Raw genomic sequence first — 26,139 nt, forward strand, 5'->3', positions numbered from 1 at the left:
TTTTTTAGTAAAAACTAATTGACCCTTAAATAGAGCCCATAGTGTATGACTAACTTTTTGCAAACCTCAAAGAGGCTGAGGCTGCAATATTAATAAATTATAAATAACAAGAGAAAGGAAGAGAAAAAGGAAGAGGAAGAATTGTTGCCTTATCCTTCTCAATAGATAATCTGATCATAAATTTGGTTAAAAAAAAGTAGCAATGAAGCCAGCCACCCGTGTTATAATCAGATTGTGTAATCTTTAACAACTACATGCAGCTGAATGATGTTGTATGGAACAGTAGTTGTCTATACCACTCTTTCTCTCAGCCTTTCCAACATGTGGGAACCCCTTGAAAAAAATTTTAGGTTGTCAGGGAACCCTGACTATATATACTATGTGCACAGCTCACAGTATATTAGTTTGGTGGCCAGTGGGAAGAATGTCACCCTTACACATAGCCAAAAAGATTACTGGTCCCAGGTAAAAAAAGACCTGAGCGGTACAAATTGCTTATTGCTCAAGGAACACCAGTAAGATTGTCTTTATATCTGCTGGATCAGTAATAAAAAAAAGGGCTTACCGTAATTCAATTCATTGTATTTTGTACCTAAAATTTTTTAAAGTGTAAGCCAATGGTGAAGACCTGGTCCATTGGTCAGTGCAGAAAGTTTGAAGTTTAAACACCATAAACCCTAATCCATAGTCTGGGAGGGCACCTAATGGTGTTTTTTTACAATAATCCTCTGACTTTGAAGGTCTCCATCCTCCGTTTAACATTTTCAATGTGTATGTGTGCTACAACAAAGGCATAAAAAAACAGTCTGCAATATTTATTACCCCCGAGGAAGCAGTCTTTCTGTGAAACGTGTTGGGTTCAAACAAGTATCACGATGTGTTGGCTAGTTGTGGACCTTTCTCTAAAACAACCCGTGTGTACTGCATGTACTTGTATGACCAAGTTGTTGTAAAAATCCTTTTTTATGTCATTTTGTATTAATAAAGCATGTTTGATGATTTTATTTATGATTGTTACCACTGAAACTCCCTGCTTTTTTCTACCCCAGTATTTGGATGTTTGAATATCTCCTTAGTTAGCTCTCTTAGATCATTAAAGTTGCATGAATTGGGGACCCTTTCTGTCCCTAAAGAGAACCAGTCATGATTGGGCTTACACCAGTACTCTAAATATTTGGACCTTCTTCAAAACATTCCTTTGTGAACTATGGCCATTAGTGACTTCTCACTGATCAGGCTGCAGGGATGATTTTGTTTTCAAAATCAGGCCATGGGGAAATATCAAGTAGGACACCAAATACACAGAATTGCAGCTCCCTGCACCCTAACATTTTGGTTTGGGACCCCAGACATTTGCCGACTTTGCTCTACCCTAATACCTACCCTGTCTGGCTGTCATGTTGACCTTCTGGATTTAATATATGTAGGTAACAACCTAGAATGAGTTAATGTATCATATAATAAATATATTTCTGACTTTGTCCGAGACAGAATTGTAATTGGTGGGACTCCATGTGAGCACAGAGTTGTTGCCTTTTCAGTTATCTGACTTGATAATACCTACTATCTCCCAGCTCTTGAATGTGTACAACAATATAAAATAATAGAACCCTATATAATGTAATCTTTGGTGTACTGTTATTTTTTTGTTATGCACAAGCAGGAGCTGTAATACAACCTGCTTTTTAAAATGATGTCAGACATTTAAGAGGCCAACCAATGAAAGGGGCACTTATGTCCTGCTCTCTATCTGCAGAGCAGCAAAAAAAATAAATTAACATACATAGTGGGGAAAATACATTATTTTATATTTCAGATTGTATAGGAATTACCCACTCAAAATTTTTCACACCAGAACCTGAAAGACCTCCAGATGATTTTTGCAGATTTCCAAAACTGTTGATTTCTCATTGGCTAACCTACCAGTTTATCACAAAGTTACCCCATTCTGCAATAAATATGTAAACTGCCATTACCAATTGCTCTTTTGAAAATGCCAGTCAACTGGTTGTCATACTAATCCAAGGGATTTATTATTTTTTGAATCCCTTACTTGAAAAGATGCAAGTCAAGAGATCTGACATTCTCATCTGCATTCTTGTCGTGGGTCTGTGAAAGCAAACTTTTAAGTTAAAGACATCAGGCGGCGAGCATTTTACAAAAGGAGGTCAGCAATGACAGCATTTGTATTTCTCTCAGGTCTTGTTGCATCTTTCCCCTTGGCCCGACCCTGGGCACAAAACACAAGGAAAGAGAAGACAGTGCTGTTGATATAATGGAGCATGATATTGTAACTGCACAGAGATACATATTTTGCACTTTTAATATATTGGAGTTTTTTTCCCATTGTCTGCTTGCATGTTTAGCATTGTATATTCGGGTAATGCATGGAGCAGAGATGTTCTGTAATGTTCAGTAACTCATACCAATTATATTCATATTTCATCAGTCAGAGCAATTAAGGATTAAAGTAAACCTGTCATTAGCCAGTGCAAACTAACGGTGATAAAAAAAATTATAAAAATTATATAATTATATATATATTATATAGATATTACATATCTATAAAATAAATATGATGAGTAGATTCACAGAAATAAACAGCTGAATTGAATCTAATTATCCTATAACCAGAGAGGGTACAAGAAGCACAGCCCAGGATTTAGGAGGCAGACTTTTTCCAGAATTTTTCTGGAATCTGATTTAGTGGACTCCATAAAATTCAATTTAGGATTCTTAGGAGACAACTCTGTTTATGACTGATATTCCAGTTCTGGGTAAACGTAAGTAAATCAGCATTTTTCATGTTTCTTGTAGATGTCAGGGGTAAAATTACCCTTCTATAGGTTGTTCCCCTGCCCCTTACATAAGGTCATAACAAAATGTGCTGCCCAGTTGATTGCAGTAATCCAGTGGTGGCATGATACCATCTTTAGGTTTTGTGGGGGCTGAAGCAGTGAGGTTCTGGTGGAAATATTGTGCTGATGACAACCTAGATAGACATACAGCTTTTGTTAAAATATACTTGGAACTTTTTTATAAAATATTTTTATTGATTTTCAAGGAGTAATGATACACCAATTACCATAACATAATATCATACAGATTTGTTGTACAATAACCAAACCTGAGATCGAAACGTCATAAAATGGGAGTAAAACACAAAACATTTACAGTGGAATCATTATACGACAACCATGCAAAGCAATAACCATGCAAACAACAATGCAAATAACTTAAACAGTACATGTTAAACAGCAACATCATCAGTACGAAGGACAGTAAGGTAATGATATTTAGCAGACTCGGAAATCGTCTAAATTAGCATTGAAATCAGACTGATAGGGTTTGAATAATTACTAGCACGGGACTGGAGGATCATTATCTAAAACAGTGGTGGTCCTTGAGAAATATTTGGTGATCCATGGCTCTGGCCAGTGCACCCCCAGCGGGATCAGTAGATGGACCCTGCTGGGGGGTGCACCGGCCAGAGCCGCGGATTATGTCTCCCATATAGATTGTAGGCTCAGGGCGGTGTCTAGAAATAGTCAGACCTGCGATGGGAGAGAGGGCATGTTTTGGCTTCATGACGTCACTCTGGGGCCAGTTGCTTCCTGTTTGAGTGACACACTGCTCACACTTGAGCAGTCTGGAGTCTGTGCATTTAGTCATCTGTAGGTCCGAAAAGTTGGTGATCACTGATCTAAAAGACGGTAGGAATACCATGTGGTCTGTTCAAAAGTGGAAACCATACTCGTTCATATATTTTGCCCAAACCTCAAAAAAAACATTACCTCTGGTCTCCTTGATTAAGGAGCCTTCAGTCTAGAATACAAAGCAGAGTTTTTCCAGAAATAATGAAAGTGAAGAGGAGTTTGGTGTAATCCAATTATGTATATTAGTTTTATTTGCCACTAACGAAATTACTGTCAGGAGTCTGCTACATCCCTTGGTAATTCACTTTCCCTAGAGTTTCAGTTCCATTGAAATTGCCCATTCTGGTGTTCGGGGAAGATAATTCACCAAATTCCAAAGGGCATATACTACCCACATCCTCCAAAAGTATCAAATCTTCTAGCAGTTTCACAGCATGTGATAAAAAATACTTTCAATTTTTAATAAAATAATACTTTGTGATCCTGCCTCCAAGTTCCTTCATAAGGCATCTTCAGTAATAGGGTAATAACTCTCAGAATCTGCCTTTCAAGTGTGCTTCTGCATTTTCACCCAGCCACAGGGGCTTCAGATGGAGACCACAAGTGGTACATACACTGTACAAGCCCAGTCAACGGTTGTCACCCATCAGGAAACCCATCCTAAAAATGCCATGCAGCCATTGCTATAGAGCAATGTTTCTCAAACAAGGTTCCTCCAGATGTTGCTAGGGGTTCTTTGAGCAATGAGCAATTCGGATTTCTTCCCAGTTATTCAGTTACTCTGACTCCAATGATCTTTTTGGCTATCTGTAAAGGTTGTATTCTTCCCATTGACCATAGTGCTAATGTACTGTGAGATGTGGATACAGTAATTATAGCGTTTTAAGGGTTTCCCTATGTTAAAAAGGTAAAAAAAACTGCTGCTATAGAGCATGTGATTTGTAAAGAAGCTGCAGCAGATCAGCAGCACTGTGATGCAATAAAACATAAAAAAAAGGATTTACACATGCAGCATTTTAATTAGGCACACGGCAATGCATGGTCATTCGTTTCCATATGCTGTGCAGATACACTTTAAAGCATACACTAGAGGATGGAGAATAGCAATGTGGTCACTCGAAAGCAGGACACTGGCAACCAGTTTGCAGGATTCTATAATTCTGCTGCAAAAGGCAATAAATCCAGCAGTCAATGTCAAGGGAACAGGAATCATCAAACGTAATGGTCTACAATGTGTTATATGGGGCTGCCAACAAATAACACAAGAACACGGAGATAGGTGACATGTAGATGGTTTGTGATGATCATTACCAGGAATTGTGTAAATGTATATTTATATGGATTAGTTCAGCATTCGTGCATAAATTGCTCATTGTTGTTTTATTTTATTTATTTTTATGCTGTGAGCATGGTTGTTGGTTATCTAATGTCTTTGGGCAAAATGGTGAATCTAACATCTAATAGGCTCTCCTCATGTGATATTGCACATCCCTGGAAATAAGCATCTGAGTGCAGTGATTTCATATTGAAAAGACTAGCAAAATGGAAGAAATCAATCTAAATTGGTTTATAAAGAGGTAGTTCTTTAAAACCTACGTAATCAATGGTATAAACCACACAATGCAGATATTGTGCCAATGAATGTATTCCAAGGAAGATATACGTGCAAAGAGAGAAGGGATCCACCTTAGGAATCCCTCTCTTTGCTACAAGAAATGGAAATTTCTAAATACAAATGAATAAAATCACAACCCAGTGAAGGCATTTTTTTTAGCTACATTCAATAAAAGCTGGCAATGAAGGAGTTATATCTCTTTAAGGGATTCCAATCTTTAAATGGGTTAATGACACGTTTTTCTAGGAATTGGGAATATGGATGGGGGTTTTATTATGGGAAGGGCAATATTAACTTGCTAGAGCATATTAAACACTGGGATTTCCTTGTCCTGTTGGACACCCCCTGGCCTTTTTCAGCATTCCCTCCCCCCATCCCATCCATGTCAGCTTATTGCATCTGGCTGGGATGTGATGAGGGGACCTTGTTGCTTAGCAACCGCCTCCTGGGAACAATGCTCTGAATTTCAACTAGGCCTCAAACGGTGCAAAAGCCACCAGCACACAGCAAACATATATGCATGCATGAACCAGGGAAATCCTGCATACATGTATGTCCTACACGTTTCCTCCGTTTTATAGATTTAAAAAGGTTAATCGTATAAATGTTATGAATATACATAGATTTATACTATGTACCCCCAATAAGGTTTGCATATAGGTTACATTAATAGCATTAGAAAATACAAACTACAAAAAACCACTCATTAAGACCGAGCTATGTATGAAAATCTAGTTCAAATAAATGGTCAATATCTTTAATTTTAACATACGTATGCAAACATTGTATTGCTTTTCACAAGACAACCATATAAATGTTTTGATAGAACAAAAAGTATCTCCATATTTATTCAATAATGTTCTGTTCTTTTAAGTGCTACGTTTCTTGGCTCTAATCTGACATTTTGGGCTGAGCAGAGGCTGAATTCAATGGGTTTGGTTTATTCAAGCTCTCCAAGGCTGGGGAGGATACCCTTTCATCAGTGAAGCTGAGGGATCCAGTAAACCTGGAATGGATTTCTTAAAAGCTATTTGTTATTTGTCAGCAAATGTTTTCAACCTGGGGCCAGATCCATTTCAGGTTTGCTGGATCACCCAGCTTCACTGATAAAAGTGTATCCTCTCCAGCCTTGGAGAGCTTTAATAAATCAGGCCCAATGCATCTGCAGGCAGATGCTTAGGCTACATACACACATGCAATAACTGTTAGAAAACTAACAATTAACGGCTGATCAGCGATTATTTACGATTATTTTGAACGATCTTATTGTGCACAATTCTGTACATGCTGAGACGACACGATAGTTCAAACATATTCCACCAATAATGTACACACACTAGATACAATCGTTTGAACGACCATACACACCCTAGATAGAGAACAATCATCGCCCAATTAGATCCACCGAGCTGAACTTTCATTTCCAGCAACATTCCTCATTCATCAGCGTCATTGCACACTTTTTTTGTTAACAAATATTGGACAATCGGTTGTTAGTTGTTCGTTTCCAACGATAATTTTTGCACGTGTGTACATAGCCTAAGTTATAGATTGTTCTATTACATAAAAGGGAAACAGTAATAGACTAGATTATCTGATTTTTTTAAAAAGACATTTTATTACCTGATTTACTATTTATATACAAGTTACTATTTATTTATATATAAGTTTTATTTTACAAAAATGAATTTAACCCCCTCATTATCAGGTCACTGTTGCCCATTTTTCATAAGCAGAAAAAAAAAACAATGCAGACACCAAAATTCATTAAAAACACACCAAAACATATAGGGGTCTACATATAAATCAATGAGTCTGACATTCACTAAAACATTCCCCTGTTGGAGAATTTTGGAAAATTAGACTGTGAAAAATTTCCACCACGAAATGTTTCAGTGAATGTCAGATTCACTGCTCTTTTTAATATATACCATAGTCTCAAATCAAAGGACAGGTAGCATTAAAAGATGTCTTGTACTTTCCTTATTTCATGCCAAATGTTGATCAAAGCTGAATGTTCAGAACTTTACAAACACAATGAACTCTCTGACATTTCAATTAAACAAAAAAAGATAACTTTTTTGGACTAAAAGCAGCTTTGTCACTACAAAGCAAACCTTTTACCACATTTCACATTATATGAAAGGTGGCTAACCCTGTTTTTTTTTAAAGGACCCCTTCCTTTCCATCTTTACTGATGGCTTAAAGTGTACCTAAACTCAGAAATTTCACTTTACATAAAAGGGTAGACAACCCTTTTATGCAGAGGAAAAATTCTGTTTTGTTTTTTTAGGGCAACACCCTTTGAAAAAAAAAGGTGCTACACCGCCCCCTAATTGAATGGGAGGGCACAGCCTCCTGGGATACCTACGCCATGTATCCTGGGAGGCTTTTTGGTGCTCCTTCTGTGCATCTTCTGAGCATCTCAGGCATGCGCAGAAGGAGCCCTTTTCTCAAATGGAAAGAACATTGCCGATCTAATGCATGCGCAGTGAGATCGGCAAGTTTTTTTCCATCTACATCACCCGATCTCGTGCATGGGTTGGGTGGCTTGGAACAAGAACCCGGAAGAAGAGGAGAAGATGGAATTGCCCAGAGCACCAGCCCGAAGACGGATGCCTGGACAACGCGGGACCCAATGGAAGAGACCTCCGGATGGATCAAACTGCCCTGCGGGATTGAAGGTAAGTGTATTTTTGTTGTTATGAGGGACTTCTGAGTTTAGTTCCTCTTTAATGGAAAATGCTACAGCCTACTAGGAGAAATATGTCACATATCCCAGGAGGCTACAGGCTGCTTCTCCTGCACATGGCTGTTCTCGGAATATAAAAAAAAAAAAGTTACACTCTGCATGTGCAGTGTAATTGGCTCAATATTTTTTTTACATTTTCAGGAATGCCCGTCATTCAAGAATAAGAACCCAAACAAAGTCAGAAGAAGATGGCAGCACCTGTTGACCAGTCTATGTCTAGTCCCAATACGTGGGATATACTGGATTCGTTTTGTGGAGGGATCAAATGCTTTTTACACCTACAAAGGTAAGTGTCATTTTTTTTAGCAAAAGTTCTGTTTTAATACATTGTCTTTAAATACAAACGTCCAGCTTGTAATTAAAAAATAATGCGTACATATCCTGATGCCTAAGCCTTTTTTTTATGACTTTCCAAACCAATGAAAAAGTCAACCAATTATTAATAAAAAAACACACACACATTAGATGATTGGATAGCTGATTCATATTATACGACATTCTACAATAATAACTATACAAAACATAGGAAAATATTTCTTGTAACCCAAGCTATTGTTTCCCAAATATGTCCTCAAGTCCCACCGATTTACAAAAGTGGCCATGGATTCAACAACAAGCCACAAAATATTCTCAGAACCCCAAATGAACAATTTACCAGAATTACCAGATCAATTATAAACAGAATTACATTTTTTACACAGAATCTGAAAAAGAAAATTCACACCTTTCCTGCAAAATCTACTATTTTATTATAACATTCTGGGCCATTCTGGGTAAAGGAGCAGTGCTCAGTCCCTAAATAAATGATGCCAAATGGACAAATGTTGCATACATCTGCTAAATGATTTAGAATTCCCCACCAAACATGGTGGCTGCTCTTTAGAATACCCCAATATTCAACACATCCTTAGGCACATAGGAAAATTCATATACAAAAAGGCAAAATAAATAAACCTTAGTGCTAACAGGACTCTGGCATGAATAAAGTTTCTTATTTCTGCAACAGCCTTGTATACATCTGGATTAAAATAGTATATAGGATGGAGGAGGAGAGCAGTGACACTAAAGAGAGCACAGGAGAAAACTTATATTCAAGGCAGATAAAATTTGGAGTAAAAAAGTAGTGGGCGTGGAAGAGAACAGTGAAATGAGGGAAGGGGTACCATGGGACGGGTCTGTGAATGGTATTAGTGAATCTAAAATCTTTATAAGCTAAAATAAAGCTTTAAAAAATACCCAGGGAAGAATTTCTACATACCAAAGAAGTGGAAATCTTAATTGAATGCAGTTAGGTAGAAGATGAGAGTTGAAGTAGAAAGTCATGGTGGTGAGTAATGCAACACAAGGAGCCACACAAAAGTGGAGTTTATTATCGACAAGGAAAATAATAAAAACAGGGTAAGAACACTGAAAACAAAAACAACACGTATGCTCCCTAAGAGTATTTAAATCCTCCACAAGCACTACTAGGAATAAAAGTTAGCACAGGCTTTTATCATAGCTGCTGATCAATACTAGGCTTTTTCTAATTTTTAATGTGGTTAACCCAGAAGCTACAGATGCACTGAAGGAATTTTACTCTGGATGGACATTTAACATTACTACAATGAAATGTCATTAAAAATGAAATATCATGAGGGGCGCATGCGCGTAGCCTACTGGATGGTTGTTTCCTAGTCAGGCTCCACTCGACCTCGGGCTACTAGCAAGAAACGAAGCGTGTCATACGGACTCCGCGGCAATTCTTACGCTCCCTGCATCAGAGGATATCCCCGGGAAGCGATTGAGATGACTTCCAAGTCAAAGCGTCCCGCGGTGCAGCAGAACTCATCCCGCGACGCGGCCTCCAAATCCAAGATGGCGTCGGCGTCTTCACCTCCCGCGTCCTCGCCTTCCTCTCCAACGCATCAATCAGAGGACAGTATGGACGCAACGCCTAGTCTCTTGAAGGATACAAATCTTGGTGAAGATTCAGCTTTCTTACAAAAAATGAGAGTTATGATCTGTGAGGAACTATCCCAAGCTATACCAGCTATTACTTTAGAGTTACGCCAGGACATTCGCGAGATTGGTCAACGTGCGGCCTGGAAATCAGAATGGACGACGCCACAACAGTATTGGAAAGCCTAGATCATGACCTGGATGCAGCACAAAGAGAGATTTTTCTCTTAAAGGATCAACTGGAGGATTATGAAAATCAGTCCCGACGCAGCAACCTACGGATCAGAGGTATCCCTGAAACTGTTCTAGATTTACATGGCTATGTTACTGCTCTGTTTCAAGATCTGGCACCAGAGCTTCCACTTGAACTTTTGGAGTTAGATAGGGTCCATCGTTCCCCAGGCCCTAAGAAGCAGAACGGCCCGCCTAGAGATATTGTGGTGAAGTTTCATTTTTTCCGTGCTAAGGATGCTCTCCTGCTGAAAGCACGGAATAGCACTCGCCTACAGTTTCAAGGTTCTGAATATAGTCTATTTGCAGACTTAGCCTCCTCCACACTGGCAAAGCGGCGAGCTCTTCACCCATTCCTCCACACCCTCACTGCTAATGGCATTAGATATCGTTGGGGATACCCATTCAGACTGCTGTTTCAGTTACACAGCGGCCAATACCATTTTACTACCCCGGAGGAAGCGCAAGCCTGTCTTATGCAACTTGGCCTTATACAATCATCTACATCTACCTCGCCTCCAAGCCTCCAGAAAACGGGTATGTTGGACCCAGCATCACCAGGTCCCTCCGGTACACCCCAGCGAGGTCTCGAGCAATGCTCTCAAGCTCTAACCCATCTGGTTTCCCAAGTTTTTTCCACCAAGTCCCCGGGATGATTTATCGCTGATAGCACGAGATGTCTAGGAACACACATACTGGATTTTTCAGGATTTTTTTTTCTTGGCTCATGTTCCTTTCTTTTGTGGCCCAATTTCCGCTGACACTTTTCTTATTTTTATAGTCCGTTTGTTTGATACATGTCTCCCCTCTGGATTACTCCGGATCCCTATAAGTGGACTGCGGGAACGGGTGATCCTGTTTGAAACTGTACAGTTTGAAACTAGGGATTCCTCGAGCTTTTTTGGCTCTTGTGATCCTATTTTTTTTCCCATCTATGGGCATTCTCAGATTGTTTTTTGTGATGAGTTTTTTGTCATTTTTGTGTTGTTGCTTTTTTTGTCTTTTGTTATGTCTAATATGTTTGGTTGTACTCGAATGCCGAATTTTGTGCCTTTCATATTGCATCAGGTCTATTAACAATAGCTTTCCTCTACAACTGTTTCCACGATGACTTTACGAATAATGTCGGTTAATGTTAAGGGTCTTAATTCACCGGCTAAGAGGAAAACAGTATTTAACCACCTGAGCGTTACACTGAGGTCTAGATTTCTGTACCAAAAGTGATCCACTGTTTTTCATGAATTTTTTTTTTTTAATTTAGACCTGTCCCTTACAGAAATATGTCCGAACAAGGGTTCTAGTAGATATTATGAATATAAAAAATGTTTGAAACACACAATCATTTAAAAAAAAATTTTGAATTTCCAAGTTATTTACTTTTATTTTATTTTATTTTTTTTTTTTTTGTATTGGATTGGATACGGGAGTTTGTATTCAATCCAATATAAAATGAGCGTTTTAATTTACCAGTTATGTACTTTGTATTAATTTTATATTATTTTGTATTGGATTGGGTACGCAAGTTTGTATCCGGGCGGCGGAACAAAAGATGCCGGGCGGCGGAACAAAAGATGCCGGCCGGCATCTTACCGGTCCCGCTGGCACCCGACGCTGGAGAGGGAGACCGACGGACGTCGATGGATGGAGGAGGACGCTGGAATACGAAAACGACACTGGATGAGCACAGCGGGACCAGGTAAGTATGGATGCGACAAAAATGCGGGGTTAACCATCCTAGCCTTTTTTTTTGCCCGTACGAAGGTCGGGCTTAACGGCTAGGTGGTTTATCATTGCCATTCCTCTGGCATAGATGTAGCTTGTATGCAAGATGTCTATTACATTTTTCAGTAACTTCAACCCCTAAGTTTATACACACTCGTTATCCACCGGTTTATTATGCTTCAGCTGCCACAAAACATAGAGGAGCGCTAATAGCTTTTCAGCAACATATGCCATTTAAGTATATACACCACGTAGCTGACCCTGAGGGCCGCTACCTGATTTTGTGTGGTTATCTACAGAACAGAGAGGTTACTTTCTTGGTATATTATGCTCTGAACTCTCCTCCGGTTTCCTTTTTTCGAAGGATGCTTGAGGAGACTCGGTCGTGTATGAAGGGGACTTTGATCTGCTGTGGTGACTTCAATATTGTATTTAACAGCAAGTTAGATAAATGTACTAAGTCTTCCGCTACCTCTCTACCTGAGAGTAAATCCATACAGGACTGTTTTCAAAATTTGGGTCTGCTTGATATCTGGCGTGAACTTCACCCTCTATCCCGTGATTATACATTTTATTCTGCTTCACATGATTCCTATTCGAGAATCGACCATATATGGGTTCCCAGAGCCTTGTTACCCGTTATACTAAAAGCCAGTATACCGTCTGTGCCATGGTCGGATCATGACCCTGTGGTGATTATTTTTTCGTCATTAGTGACTCAGCCTTGTACCAGACAGTGGTCCATTAATGACTCCTTGCTATCATGTCCAGAGATGGTGCAGAAATTAACAGCCCTCACCAAAGAACTTTTTGCCTTAAATACTGGTTCAGTATCTTCTCCCACAATATTGTGGGAAGCTTTTAAGGCTGTTAATCACGGCCATCTTATCCAACTAGCTGCGGCCAAAAAACAGGAACGTACCCAAGCCCAGATTCAGTTGGAGTCCACCTACTCGAGGCAAGCCCAACTGCATAAACTGAATCCTGCGATAGGTACTTTAATCGCCTTACGCAAAGCTCGCACTGAATTAAATCTCTGTTTATCTAATCAAGCAGTAAGCCAATTACAACGCACGAGACATAAGTTTTATCACTGTGGCAATAAACCAGGTACATTGCTAGCTAGGCGGTTGCGAGTACCAACACCTCAGTATACTCCGATTTCACTTCGTACAGCCACGAAACATTCCACTAGCAATCCTTTGGACATTGTCCAGGAGTTTCAAGCTAGACTGTCAGATCTTTACTCGAAGCCCCCTGTGTTGGACTCATGTAAAGGCGATCTTTTTTTGGCAAATGTTATATTACCCAAAGTCAACAGTACTGATCTGGATGGATTACAGGGAGATATCTCGGATTTTGAAATTATTACAGCCATTAAGTCCCTAAAAACAGGTAAACGTCCTAGTCCTGACGGGTTTTCCCCATTGTTTTACAAGAAGATGTTGGAGGTTTTGACGCCCCAACTGCAAGTTATGTTTAATGACTTGAAGCTGGGGCGAACTTTTCCCACAGAATCTTTGAAAGCATCTATAGCCACGATACCAAAACCGTCGACTGATCATACATCTTGGGCCAATTACCGACCTATCTCACTTTTAAATATGGATGTGAAAATTATGGCTAAGATTTTGGCCATGAGGCTGAATAAATTTTTAGATAGTTTAAAACACGGGGATCAAGTAGGGTTTGTCCCTCAACGTCAAGCTGGTGACAATGTTCGTAGAGCCCTTCAGCTTTTATATCTGGCGCAGTCCAAATCAATAGAATGTATGATGCTCTCGCTGGATGTGAGGAAGGCTTTTGATTCTATATCATGGCAGTACCTGTTTTATGTCCTCAAGAGATGAGGCTTTGGCACCCAATTCTTACACTGGATAGAGGCGCTATATGCTTCTCCCTCAGCTACAGTGAAATATATGGGTTATGTCTCAGCCCCGTTCCTGATATTGCGGGGCACCAGGCAAGGTTGCCCCCTCTCTCCCATATTGTTTATATTAGCCCTTGAACCACTAGCAGCTGCTATTCGTGTAAATCAGGACATAGCGGGTATTGAAGTATTTAACAGGGTGCATAAAATCATGCTTTTTGCAGATGATATATTGTTGACATTAACGAATCCAACTACAACTTTACCGAATTTGCATAATCTACTTACCCAATTTTTGGAGATCTCAGGCTTAGTAGTGAATAGTGAAAAATCTAAAGCACTAAATGTTTCCTTGTCAACATCAGTAGTTGAAGCACTGCAACCTCATTTTGCCTATAAATGGTTGGGAGTTATCCCTTATCTGGGTATTAAGATTACTCCTCGTTTGTCATCACTATATTTAGCTAATTACCCACCATTATTCCGCGAGCTATCCACTTTGTGTTCCAAATGGCAAAGTCTCCCGCTGTCCTGGATAGGCAAGATACATGCAATTAAAATGACATATCTCCCGAAATTATTGTATCTGTTCCGGACCTTGCCTGTCCCGGTTCCCATGCATGTACTTAGGGCTGAGCAGAGGAAGGTGTTGTGGTTTATCTGGTACCCTGGGAGACCACGGGTGCCGGATAGAGTGCTGTATCGCCCTAGACTGAAAGGGGGACTTTCTGTTCCTAATATTTGTAAATATATGCAGGTGGCCCAATTAGCCTCTTTAGTGGCACTCCACCGTTTGCAGGACCTTCCGATCTGGGCTCAGATATATGCAGAAGAGCTACCTGCGGTACAAATATATAATCTTCTTTGGTTGTCCCCCTCAAAGCGGCCCCTTGTGGCAGATCCTACATTGTCCTATGCATTGGGGATCTGGGACAGGGTTAAGGGTCCGGCTGGTTTGATGTCTGTACATACACCTTTAACGGGAGTTGTTAACTGCCCTTCTTTTCAACCAGCAAAAGAGAATCCAACAGCTTTTCGCTGGTGGGCTTCGAGGCCTGTTCGATACATCTATGACTTGTTCTCATTTTCTGGGATCAAGTCCTTTGCATATTTGCAGGAGCACTGGGCAATGCCCTCAAGGGAGATATTTAGATATATGCAAATAAGACATTATTTATCTGATCTCCTTAAAAATGTGGCAGATTCTCCGCTCAAGCTTACGAGTTTTGAATCTCGTTGTTACTGTGGATCTGGCTCTGCTGGCCTAGTGTCTCTGATCTACGATCTATTGATAAATATGGACACCCATCATCTTCCCTATGTAATCAGATGGGAAACAGACCTGGGTGCTGAATTGGAAGTGGAAGGATGGCAGGAGATATGGAGGGCTATTGCTAGTTGCTCTTCTTATATAATAATGCAGGAAAATGCGTATAAAGTGCTGTTTCGGTGGTATTTAACACCAGTTAGAATTGCCAAATTTGCTGGGAGTAACCCACATTGTTTCAGAGGATGTAATGTCCTTGGTACTTTCCGCCATATTTGGTGGGATTGCCCGGTGGTCAAAAAACTCTGGATACGGGTTTTTAACTATATACGATCAATTCTGCATGTGAATATTAGGAGGGACCCTTGGACTGCTTTGCTTCATAAACTGGACCCTGCTTTTTCAAACAGTAAGCGCAAACTGATTTCCTTTGTCTTATTGGCCACACGCCAGGTGATAGCGGCAGCTTGGCGGAAACCCTCTCTCAGTTTTCAGGCAGTAATGTCTAGAGTGTCAGATACAATGGTTCTAGAGAAAATGTCTGCTGTGGCTAACGATTCTATGCATAAATACCACAAGGTGTGGACACCATGGTTAGATCATCACTCCACTCCTGATATAGACCGTAGGCTCTTTAAATTATGATATACGATTGTCTTTTTCCCAAATACACTGTAAGCTTCGAGTACATTTTTTTTAGTTTTTATTGTGTATCTTTTTTTTCTTTTCTTTTTTGTGCTAGTCCTTGTTTATATTATTTGTCTTTGTATTTTTATGTTTTCATTAATATTTTGTATACTGCTGGTTTTGCATTTTTCTATTCTCTGTTTTTGTCAGTTTTTGTTTATTATGAAAAATTCAATTAAAATTTATTATAAAAAAAAAAAAATGAAATATCATTACAGCAAAAACCTTTTATTCAACAACAAATACATTTCTTAAGGCATTTTGTCCCTTTTAATAGTACCCCAGAAATTCTTTTATTTGTGCACATAGGTTTTGAGGGGTGTCTTGTCATGTCATGTGGGGTCTTTTTTTTGGGCATCAATAATTGTAGATAAAGACTGGTAGGGGACCTTGCCTTTCAGACGATGAAATTAGATGAATATTCGAGCGCATGCTGCTTGTTATAAAGTTTCTCGGCAGTATTTCTTTAAAACTGGATTTGGGCTATTCCCTTTCCTCTCTGTCAAAGCTGATGCTGCTCTTACCTGAAAGAATAAATGCTCAATTCCCAGTACTCCACACTGTTGGTTAACATAATGTGGTAAAAGAGGAGACAAAAGTGTTAAATGCTGGTAATTAGCGAGTTCCGCAACTCCTTGCTTCAAAATAATATCCTGCTATTCAATTAGACTAGCTTTCTTCTTTCATGAACATCATTAAGGATGACCTCCAGGCTAACAACTAAATGCACAACTAAAATAAAAATAAATACATTGTTTTACCTGTCAAATGGATTGTATTCTGTTCAGTCAGCCTTGCAATTTACACACCTCCACAGCTAGGTAGGTGAAGTACGAGCTTCCAAGTTCAGCTCACATCAAGCATCAGAAAGGGGTAGAACAGTGATTAAAGTGACTTTCTCTTTTTATATAATAAAGGAGTCTCAAGGCCAGACACTTATTATGTCCCTGAAGAATACGACAATCATGTGAAACATTGGGCCTGATTTATTACACCTTTCCAAGACTGAAAAGACTATCATGAGAGAACCTGAGTGTTCCAGAAAACATAGAATGGATCTGGTGTAGGATAAAAAAACATTTTCCAACTAATAGTAAATTAATTTGAAGAAATCTATTCCAAGTTCGGTGGATGACTTAGGTTCTCCCATGATAGACTGTCTTCACCAGTCTTTGGGTACTAAATCAGACCTTGTGCATGCTTCAGGCTAGGCCATGGAGAATTTTGCTTCATTACAACTCAAGATCAGCAAATATTGTTCGGTTGTCCATTATCACAATTCACAGCCCCAGGGCACTGAGTACATATACAGAACAACCCTGGACAGCCATGGCAGTGGAAACCCCATCTTCTCATTTTCCTAAAGTCTGTATTTTCTATCTGTAACTGAATGGGTGAAACCTGAGAAAGAATATTATACAGGTGTTATTAAGAGGAGTTACAGAACTTTCTTATCTATCTATCTATCTTAGACAAAACAATCACATGGCCTAATGGTAGGTTTCTAAATAAAACACTGTCAGAATTTATGTGATTTATATGTACTGTAGTATTATGCATAAATGGAGCTCTACCTGTGACAATCAGATTACCAGATCTTTGTTTGCCTTTATTTCTGATTGCCACATTTTAAACGTGTGATTTTTTTTTATACAGTAGTGATCAATGAATAATGATATACAAACAGTAATGAGAAGAGCCAGTCACTTAAATGGAATAACTGTTTACCTTTTTTTCTAGCCATGATCACCACATTTTAAAGAGGCAGACAGCAGCCATAGCATACTACTAAATAGGGAGCCCAGCAGTCAACTAAAGAAGTTTCATGGCAACCTGAGAACTCTACTAATTGCAAAGCAGAGATTTGACATTATTGGTGTGTAACAGGTGTGCTGTTCCAGGTAGGAAAGTTTGCAAATGATTCATAAAATATTATTTACAGAAAACTGCATACACTGAGAAACTATGTCAAAAATACTAAACATAGATTTAGGTTATACATACACTTTAAAAATGTATTCTTAAATCCAGGTACTGCAATTGCTTTATTTTTTCATGCTCACTGCATTCTGTGATCCCCCTAGAAGAAAATCCGATTCTGCCACAGTCTGACAAGGAGCATGGTGAAAGGAGACATCACAGGGATGACCTAAACAGTGTCCAATCAGCAGCCTGGACTGTGCCCTTGACCATGCTGTGCTGTAGCAGTGAAGGTCAAGGGGTTGGCATTATAGTAAGGGATTTCCAATGCAATGCAATATATATATATATATATATATATATATATATATATATCTCAATTATTATTATTATTATTATTATTTATTAATATAATATTTAATATTATTAAATACATGTACAACAGTAATATCAGATATTTTACTACAATGTAGGTTATTTAATTGAATCCATGGTTCAAGTAAGTAAACTGTAATGCTACACACACACACATTTACACATTCTAGTTCTTCACAATAGGCTAATAAGTGGGGTAAATCTATCCTTAACAGAGGGAAAGGGGTAAACCAGCACCTGATTAATAGCTCTGCTGTATTTCTTTCTGCAAATCAATTAACCATGTATTGCCGCACATTATAGCACAGGCTTTTATCATAGCTGCTGATCAATACTAGATTTTTTTTCTCTTCTTTAATTAGGTTAACCCAGAACCTACAGATGCACTGCAGGAATTTTACTCTGCTAACCACTATTTTCATTGAAAATGGATACATAACATAACCCCAATGAAATGCCATTAAAAATGAAATGTCATTATAGCAAAAACATTTTATTCAATAACAAAAACATTTCTTAATGTAATTTTGTCCATTTTATTAGTACCTCAGAGATTTTTTTATATGTGCACATCGTTTTTGAGGGGTGTCTAGTCATGTGGGATTCTCATTTTGGCTGTCATTAATTGTAGATAAAGATTGGTAGGGGACCTCCCCTTTCAGACGATGAAATTAGACCAATATTAGAGCGCACGCTGCTTGTTATAAATTGTCTGGGCAGTATTTCTTTAAAACTGGATTTGGGCTTCAACTGTGCTATTCCCTTTCCTCTCTGTCATAGCTGAGCTGAATTTACCCGAAAGAATAAATGGTCAATTCCAAGTACTCCACACTGTTGGTTAACATAATGTGGTAAAAGAGGAGACAAAAGTGTTAAATACTGGTAATTAGTGATTTCCTTAACTTCCTTCTTCAAAATAATAACCTGCTATTCAATTAGACTAGCTTTCTTCTTTCATGAACATCATTAAGGATGACCTCCAGGCAAACAGCTAAATGCACAGCTAAAATAAAAACATATAAGTTGCTTTACCTGTCAAATGAATTATATTCTGTTCAGTCAGCCTTGCAATTTGCACACCTCTACAACTAGGTAGGTGAAGTACGAGCTTCCAAGTTCAGTTCACATCAAGCTTAAGAAAAGGGTAGAACAGTGATTAAAGTGACATTGAATGTGGTATGGTTGTTGGTGCCAGGCAGGCTGCTCTGAGTATTTCAGAAAGTGATGATCTGCTGGTATTGTCATGCACAACTATTTCAAGGGTTTTACAGAAAATGGTCTGAAAAAAGGAAATATCCAGTGAGAGGCAGTTCTCTGAGCAAAAATGTCCCATTGACGCCAGAGTTTGAATGAAAATGGCCAGACTGGTATGGGTTGCTATAAAGGCAATAGTAACTCAAATATCCACTTGTTACAACAGAGGAATAGGGAAGAGCATCTCTGAACAAGCAACATGTTGAACTTTCAAGCAGATGGGCAACAGCAGCAGGAGACCAAATGTAAAGTACTTCTGTGTTTGGCATATATTTCTAAGTAGGTCATAAGTTTCAGCAAGCCAGCGCAATGGATGCATTGGTACCTTTTCCTTTTGGTGTCAGTAAGTTAATAGAGGGGGAAAATAACCATAGTTTGCAAAATGGGTCTAAACCTGAATTCCACTCTGTAATCTGCATTCCAGTATGTTTTTGGAATTTAAATTGGACCACCTGCAGGACAACCCCAAAGTAATAATGAGCACTTACAGTACATAACATGGCAAGTCATGTTGGCATAGCAATGGTCATATTAAAAATGTCAACATCCACTTAGCCTAAAAAGCAAATGACTGAAAGCCGTGACATCCCTTTCATAGAAAAGGCAGCTAAAGGGCACCAGAACTCCATGAAACTGCTCTTTCTACTTCCACTTTAAAAATGTGTGACTAGGCAGGGCTATATTGCAGAAAGGGACAGTTGATGTCCTTTCTGGAATAAAAGATACTTACTTGCCTGATCGCTCTCTATGTCAAAATGTCTGAGCTGTTGTTATGGCTGTAATACCCAGGTCATCCCTGCTTCCTTTTAGACTTCTGGGACTAAATGAAGTCATATCAACCTGGCCCAGTCAGGATGGCTGAAGATCGAAATAAAGAAAAATCAATGATGGCAGTGCCTAGATGGATCAGGGACAGGTGAGTGTAAACAGGATTTAGTTCTGCTTTAGGACTAACAGTTAGAGGCAGCAATACCTAAGATTTCACACTGTTAATCTCCATCTCTCTATAAGACTGTAGGTACAGGAGTGCCAAGGTAAGGTCACATATTAGGTAGTGCACCACTATCTCCAAAAAAAAAAGTACAATTTATAGGATTCTATAAGTGCTATAAACATTCCTAGAGGCCCCTATACCATATCAATTCAGTTCTTTTAAATGGGCAGCTTAAATATTGCCATGATTTTTTAAAAGAATGCTATGAAGGTATTTGTTCAGACATTTGTCATTATGGGGTTACTAATGATGAACACACTGATGGAAACTTTAAACTTCAGGAAGCCGCTCCAGAGCAAACATTAGCAGTCCATACTGTAGTGAGTGTATGTAGATAAATAAAATAGGTAATTGTTCATTAAATGGTTTTTTAGCAACTTAAGTTTCATTCACCTAGGGTTTAGACCTACCAAGAAAAACATGATGGCTGCCATTTGCTGACCCAATCTTTTTGCAAAAATGACAGTGGCCTGGTTTTCTAGCTGACTAAATAGTCTAATTTCTATTTGAGTCACTGACTTCTAAGTATGCAAATCTGTATTTCCCACTTGCTGCTCTTAGTTCCATGTTAGTACCTCAACATTATGCCATGTAATTAGTATTTTCAAAAGGAGCTCCGCAATGGCAGCTTTTTGCAATATGTTGCCCTGCTTCCTTATTAAACTGATTTCTACAATGAAAAGGATGGTTATGTCTGTAGAATTTGAAATACTTGGAATATGAATATTTTACAATTTAACCATGTTCATGAAGGTCATGTGTTTACTGAGAAAAAAGCTTATCAATACAAAAGCAATGCCCTGTGGCAATAATTCTTCTTCTCTAAACCCAGCATCACAACAAAACTATTAAACCTTTTGTAAAGCACTTTTCAGGGTTCATATGATAAAAGTAATCATAAAGTTTCCCAGAACTCCATGTTGCAGCTGCCATCTTAACCTAATGAAATAAAATGGAGTCCAATATGGGACCCAGGAGAGCGTTATGTGTCATTAATTTAATGAGAAACCATTGGGCTCTGTAACAGAGATAAACACCTCCAAGAAATAAAAGGCTTAGCAAAAAAACTGTCACGTGCTGAGGCCAGGGAATATCAATGTATGGGGCACAAACTAGATTGGTACTCCTTTAGGAGGTACAGTCTGTACAAAACACAGATGTAATTAGATTTGTTGAGCCGGAAAGTGCAAATAACGAGATCATGTAACTAACAGCAAGCATACACATATTAACTGTTATTGCAGTAACCTAAAATATACACTGGGTCACTACACTTTGCATATATTCATAACTCCTAAAAGAGGCAAACTGATGGTACTGCTGTGTTCAAGAGGGGAACTGATGATGCTGCCATGTTGGAGAGTAGAGCTGATGGCTGTACTCTTTTGCAGCGGAGAGCTAACTGTACTACTGTATTGGGGATGGAGATTTGATCGTACTATTCTACTTGAGGTGGGAGCTCATAGTACTGTCCTGTTGGAGAGTGGAGCTGATATTACTGTATTTTGGGGAAAAGAACTGGTAGTAGTACTCTGATGGAGATAGGGAGCTGATGGGGAACTGGCACTAGCAGTACTCTGTTGGGAAAAGAGCTGATGGCAGTACTCTTTTAGGGAGGAGAGCTAATAGTACTACTGTGTTGGGGATGTAGATCTTTTAGTACTATTTTGCTTTGAGGTGGGAGCTCATGGTACTGTTCCATTGGAGAGAGGAGCTGATAGTACTGCTCTGTTGAGGAGGGGAACTGGTAGTACTGCTCTGATGGGGACGGGGAGCTAATAGTACTGCTATGTATGAGAAGTAAGCTCATGGTTCTAATGTGTTATAGAAGGGATCTGATGGTACTGCTCAGTTGAAGAGGGGAGCTGATGGTAGTACTCGGATGGAGAAGAGCGCTAATAGTGCTACTGTTTTGGAGATAAAGATCTGATAGAACTGCTCTGTGTTAGTGGGGAGCTGATGGTACTGATCTATTGGAATGGGGAGCTCAACAGTATTAAGGGGAGCTGACAGTAAGTCTCTAATGGAGAGGGGAGTTGATAGTACTACTCTATTGGAGAGGGCTGATGGTGCTGCTCTAGCAGCTGATAGTACTTCTCGGTTGAAATGTTGAGCTGATGGTACTACTGATAGGTTAGGCTGATGTTAGTGCTGTTTGAGCTTTGAGTTGATTGTACTTATTTGTTGCAAAAGTAAGCTGATGTAACTGTCCTGGGGGAGAAGAAGACCATAAGGTATACAAGGTTTTATGTGAAGTGGGGAAGACTCAGTGATTTTAAAAATTGTATGTCAAAGTGTTGGCAGCTCAAATAGAGTCCATCTCATTTCCTGGCTGAATGACATCTATCATCATCTAGCCTTTTCATCCAAGGCCTTAGAATTCCTAGAACACCTTTAATTTATTGGATTTCAGTGCTTCTAAATAATCAGCATCACAAAATGGAGATTTCCTTGAGAAGTCTGCACTGAAATGCAGCCTTCCTAGAAATGTCCACTCTTCCATATCCATCCATTAAGGCATTTTGTATCAATGCTGAGAGCTCTTGTAAGAAGCACTGATGCAAGGTGCTGTGATGTTTTCAAGTACCTGTGTTTCTTTTGGCCTCTTTTCCCAACCATGATCTGCCTTCATTGCATGGAGAAGCATAAAATCCCAGTGAAGGAACCACAAAATGTAAAATATATGCTAAATAAACCTCAACTATCAAATGTAAAAGGCATCTTCACTCTTATCCTGTATAATAATATAATCTTACTGGCATATCTATTGCTGACTTCAAGCTTTATTTGTCTCTGAGTGGCCAATCTTACCCAACCCAAAAAACAGAAATACAGGTTTGTTTGTATTTGCATTTTAGAACAAGAATTCTAAACTATATCTATAGCCCTGGAGACACAGAAACAAACTGTGTTATGGGACTGGATCTCTAAATATTTGATATTTTGAAATCACAGTGGTACCTGATGGGACTGGTAATCATAATGATTCTGACAGTTTAACAAAGAAATGTAAATGTGAAGAGGTTAGGAATCCATGATGTAGGGGAACAAAGTTTAAGTCCAGGAAACAGAAGCAGGCAGGTATTGTCTGTTAATATTAAGTCTCTTTTCTCACTGTCATTCTATGCCAGTAAGTACAGATATTCCTTTTTCTATAAACACACATTCAGACATGATAAATTCATATTTCAAGTTGTATATAGTAGAAAATATAGTTTCAGTAATAAAATTAAGCTATTCATGATGTAATAAAGAGTGTTATTGAATGTGAATATGCTGTTGTACAGTTATGCTGGGACATTGGCTGGAAAGAGCCGTACATGTGTTGAGTGAGCAAAATGTTGCAAGAGCTGGGCTGGGTTATTGGTCTTTTGAGGATCATTCACAGAAGAGGCAAACTGCAGAAGCAAGAATCAAGGATAGTGCACTGCACCTGAATCACCATAGACCTAAATGTGAGCAAGCAAGGACTTAAAACTGGCCGGGAGGGGAACAAAATGATGAGGCATACAATGGTTACTTAAACCAGACTGTATCCTTGAACAAACAGTTGGGAGAAAACCTCCATACATAAAAATAATGTATTTTACTGTGACCGATACACCTATGATGGTTACTACCAATAAGAAAAAAAAATCAACAAAGAAGAAGAAAAAAAAATCAAATGTATGTCATCTTATAGCAAAAAAGAAACTTGTATGAAATACTATGCCTATATGCGCCTATTGGACGTCACTTAACCATGGGCAATAATATGGAGTTGCCCTCATACACATGTATAACTCCTTTAGCGGCTATACCAGTCTTCACTCTTCTTGGGAGGCTTTTTGCAAGATTTTAAAGCATTTGTAAGGTCAGGTACTAATGTTGAAAGTGGAGACAATCGACAATTCTAATTCATCCCTAATGTGTTCTGTTGAGTTTAGTTCAAGACTCTCTGCAGACTGGAGTCAAAGTTTTTCCACATCAAATGTGTCTAACCATTTGTTTATGGCCTGGCTTTGTGCATTGGGGCATAGCCATACAGAAACACAAAACCTTGCTCCAAATTGTCACAAGGTTAAGGCTCATAGAGATGACCGATGGACATTAGATAATTGTCACTGCAAGTTATATTTATTGATAATTTTCAGTGACAGATGAAAGAATATGTACTGTACACACAGCACCATTCTGATCAATGAAGAGCGCAAGGAAGAGCCAATGGCAACCTGCTGTGCTCTCCTCCATAAAAATGCACAGTGGTTGTTCCTCAATTGGACGTTCATCTATGTGCTGTTGTGGATCATCTCGTCTAGGGCAACATTTAACTGGTGTGTATACATAGCTTTACAGGTTCACAATTGTCTAAAATGTCTTAGCATTAATAGTACCCTCCACTTTGTCTAATGGTTTTAGACAAAATGGAGCCCTAGGCAAAAAAGAAGAGGGGGCACCAAATGCTCAGCACCCTATGAACCCTGCCATTCTGTCAAATGGGGCTAAGGAGAAGATGGGGGCCTTGGATAAGTGTTCAGTGTGTCCTACCCCCAAACAAGCACTTCCTTCAGGGAAAATACCTGAACTAAATAATTGTCATCATTGTCATTTTATGTTGGATCTTTGATGTCCATTACGGTGAGGAACATCCACTATAAGGATGAATGGTAACACATGTAAAATATATGTGGAATGCACAGCTCTACAACAGCTCAGCATGAAAAACAAAAAAATAAAAGAGGAACCATGCAAAGGAAAGAGAGATAGAATAACATAGATTGAAAGCAGGGATTTTTGGGATCCGTGACTACAGGCACATCAGGGGCTGCATGACATGCAGTAATGAGGGGGTTTCACGTCTTCCATGCTCGTAGACTGCAAGTCTTCCGCATTAAGCTGTGAAACTAATTAGTGTAGAGCTGGGACTGTAGTTTATGGCCTATTTTAAGATGCTTTCCTATCTCTGTGTATCTCTGAGGAACCTGGAAGATAAATTGCCTGCCCAGGTCTGTGTTATTAACAGGCACCAGGCTTTTCTTGCTTTTTATTAACATCTCTGGAGAAATCTCATAGTATGTGTAGGGTTTTTACGGGTTGAGAGGGCAAGGAGAGGAAAATCATTTGTATTGTATGGGGTTATTAGAGGCTGAGAGGGCAAGGAGATGAAAATCATTTGTGTTGTCCTCCTGTTTATGTTGTATCTTATGTTTTAACAACCCCGCTCTAGCTGATGAGATCTCACTCTCATCCAGGCATATTAAACAAGGCGGTGCAAAGTACGCCAATGAGGTGCAAAATGTAATAACCGGGATTTCAATTTTCCAGTGTCAGCTCAATAAAAGATAATTTGTAGCTACTGGTTACTACATACAGTATAGATCTCTGCCTAGATAAGCCTGATTACTACAGCACCTTTTTTTCTCTGTTCCTTTATATGTAACAGAATGGACCTGCAATCTCCACATAAATTGCTAAATGACTATTTCACTGATTATTTATTAGCAATAAACGACACTACAAAAAATAGTGTCTCCTACATGCTTCTATGAGGTAACTGGTTGCATGTAATTTGCAGCTTTAATAAACACTGACTATAAAATGGCTATCTCTAAACTAGAAGGAATTAAAGGAACACTAACGCTCCAGACACTTTTTTGATGCCAAAAGGTTTTGTACACCCAGTTTCCAGAATTACACAGCCCTGGAAAATTGTACAGCTAGGACCTTGGCATTTGAATGGTCAGTGATAGGTCAGCACACAATACCATAATGGTAATTAATTTTCTTTTTTTTTTTTTTAACTGTTTTTAATTCTTTATCACTCGATGTTCATACAGCAGAATTTGACTGGCTCAGACTACCAACTTGCCCTCCAT

At 39.0% G+C, this 26,139-nt stretch overlaps 1 long non-coding RNA gene across 2 annotated transcripts in view; it reads left to right on the forward strand.

Moving 5' to 3' along the window:
- The window catches only part of LOC140343420 (uncharacterized), a 30,842-nt gene extending 12,305 nt beyond the window's left edge, over window positions 1-18,537 (forward strand). Inside the window, exons 1-4 of one of the 2 annotated variants that reach the window (XR_011923326.1) lie at window positions 5,743-5,821; window positions 8,165-8,309; window positions 17,482-17,642; window positions 18,399-18,537. This is a non-coding gene — a long non-coding RNA (uncharacterized lncRNA). Of the gene's footprint in view, window positions 1-5,742; window positions 5,822-8,164; window positions 8,310-17,481; window positions 17,643-18,398 lie in introns of those variants that run through there. The other variant, XR_011923325.1, reaches the window with a different exon arrangement.
- The last annotated feature ends 7,602 nt before the right edge of the window (window positions 18,538-26,139 follow it).

Source organism: Pyxicephalus adspersus, chromosome Z (assembly GCF_032062135.1).
Source record: "Pyxicephalus adspersus chromosome Z, UCB_Pads_2.0, whole genome shotgun sequence".
Classification (NCBI taxonomy): domain Eukaryota; kingdom Metazoa; phylum Chordata; class Amphibia; order Anura; family Pyxicephalidae; genus Pyxicephalus; species Pyxicephalus adspersus.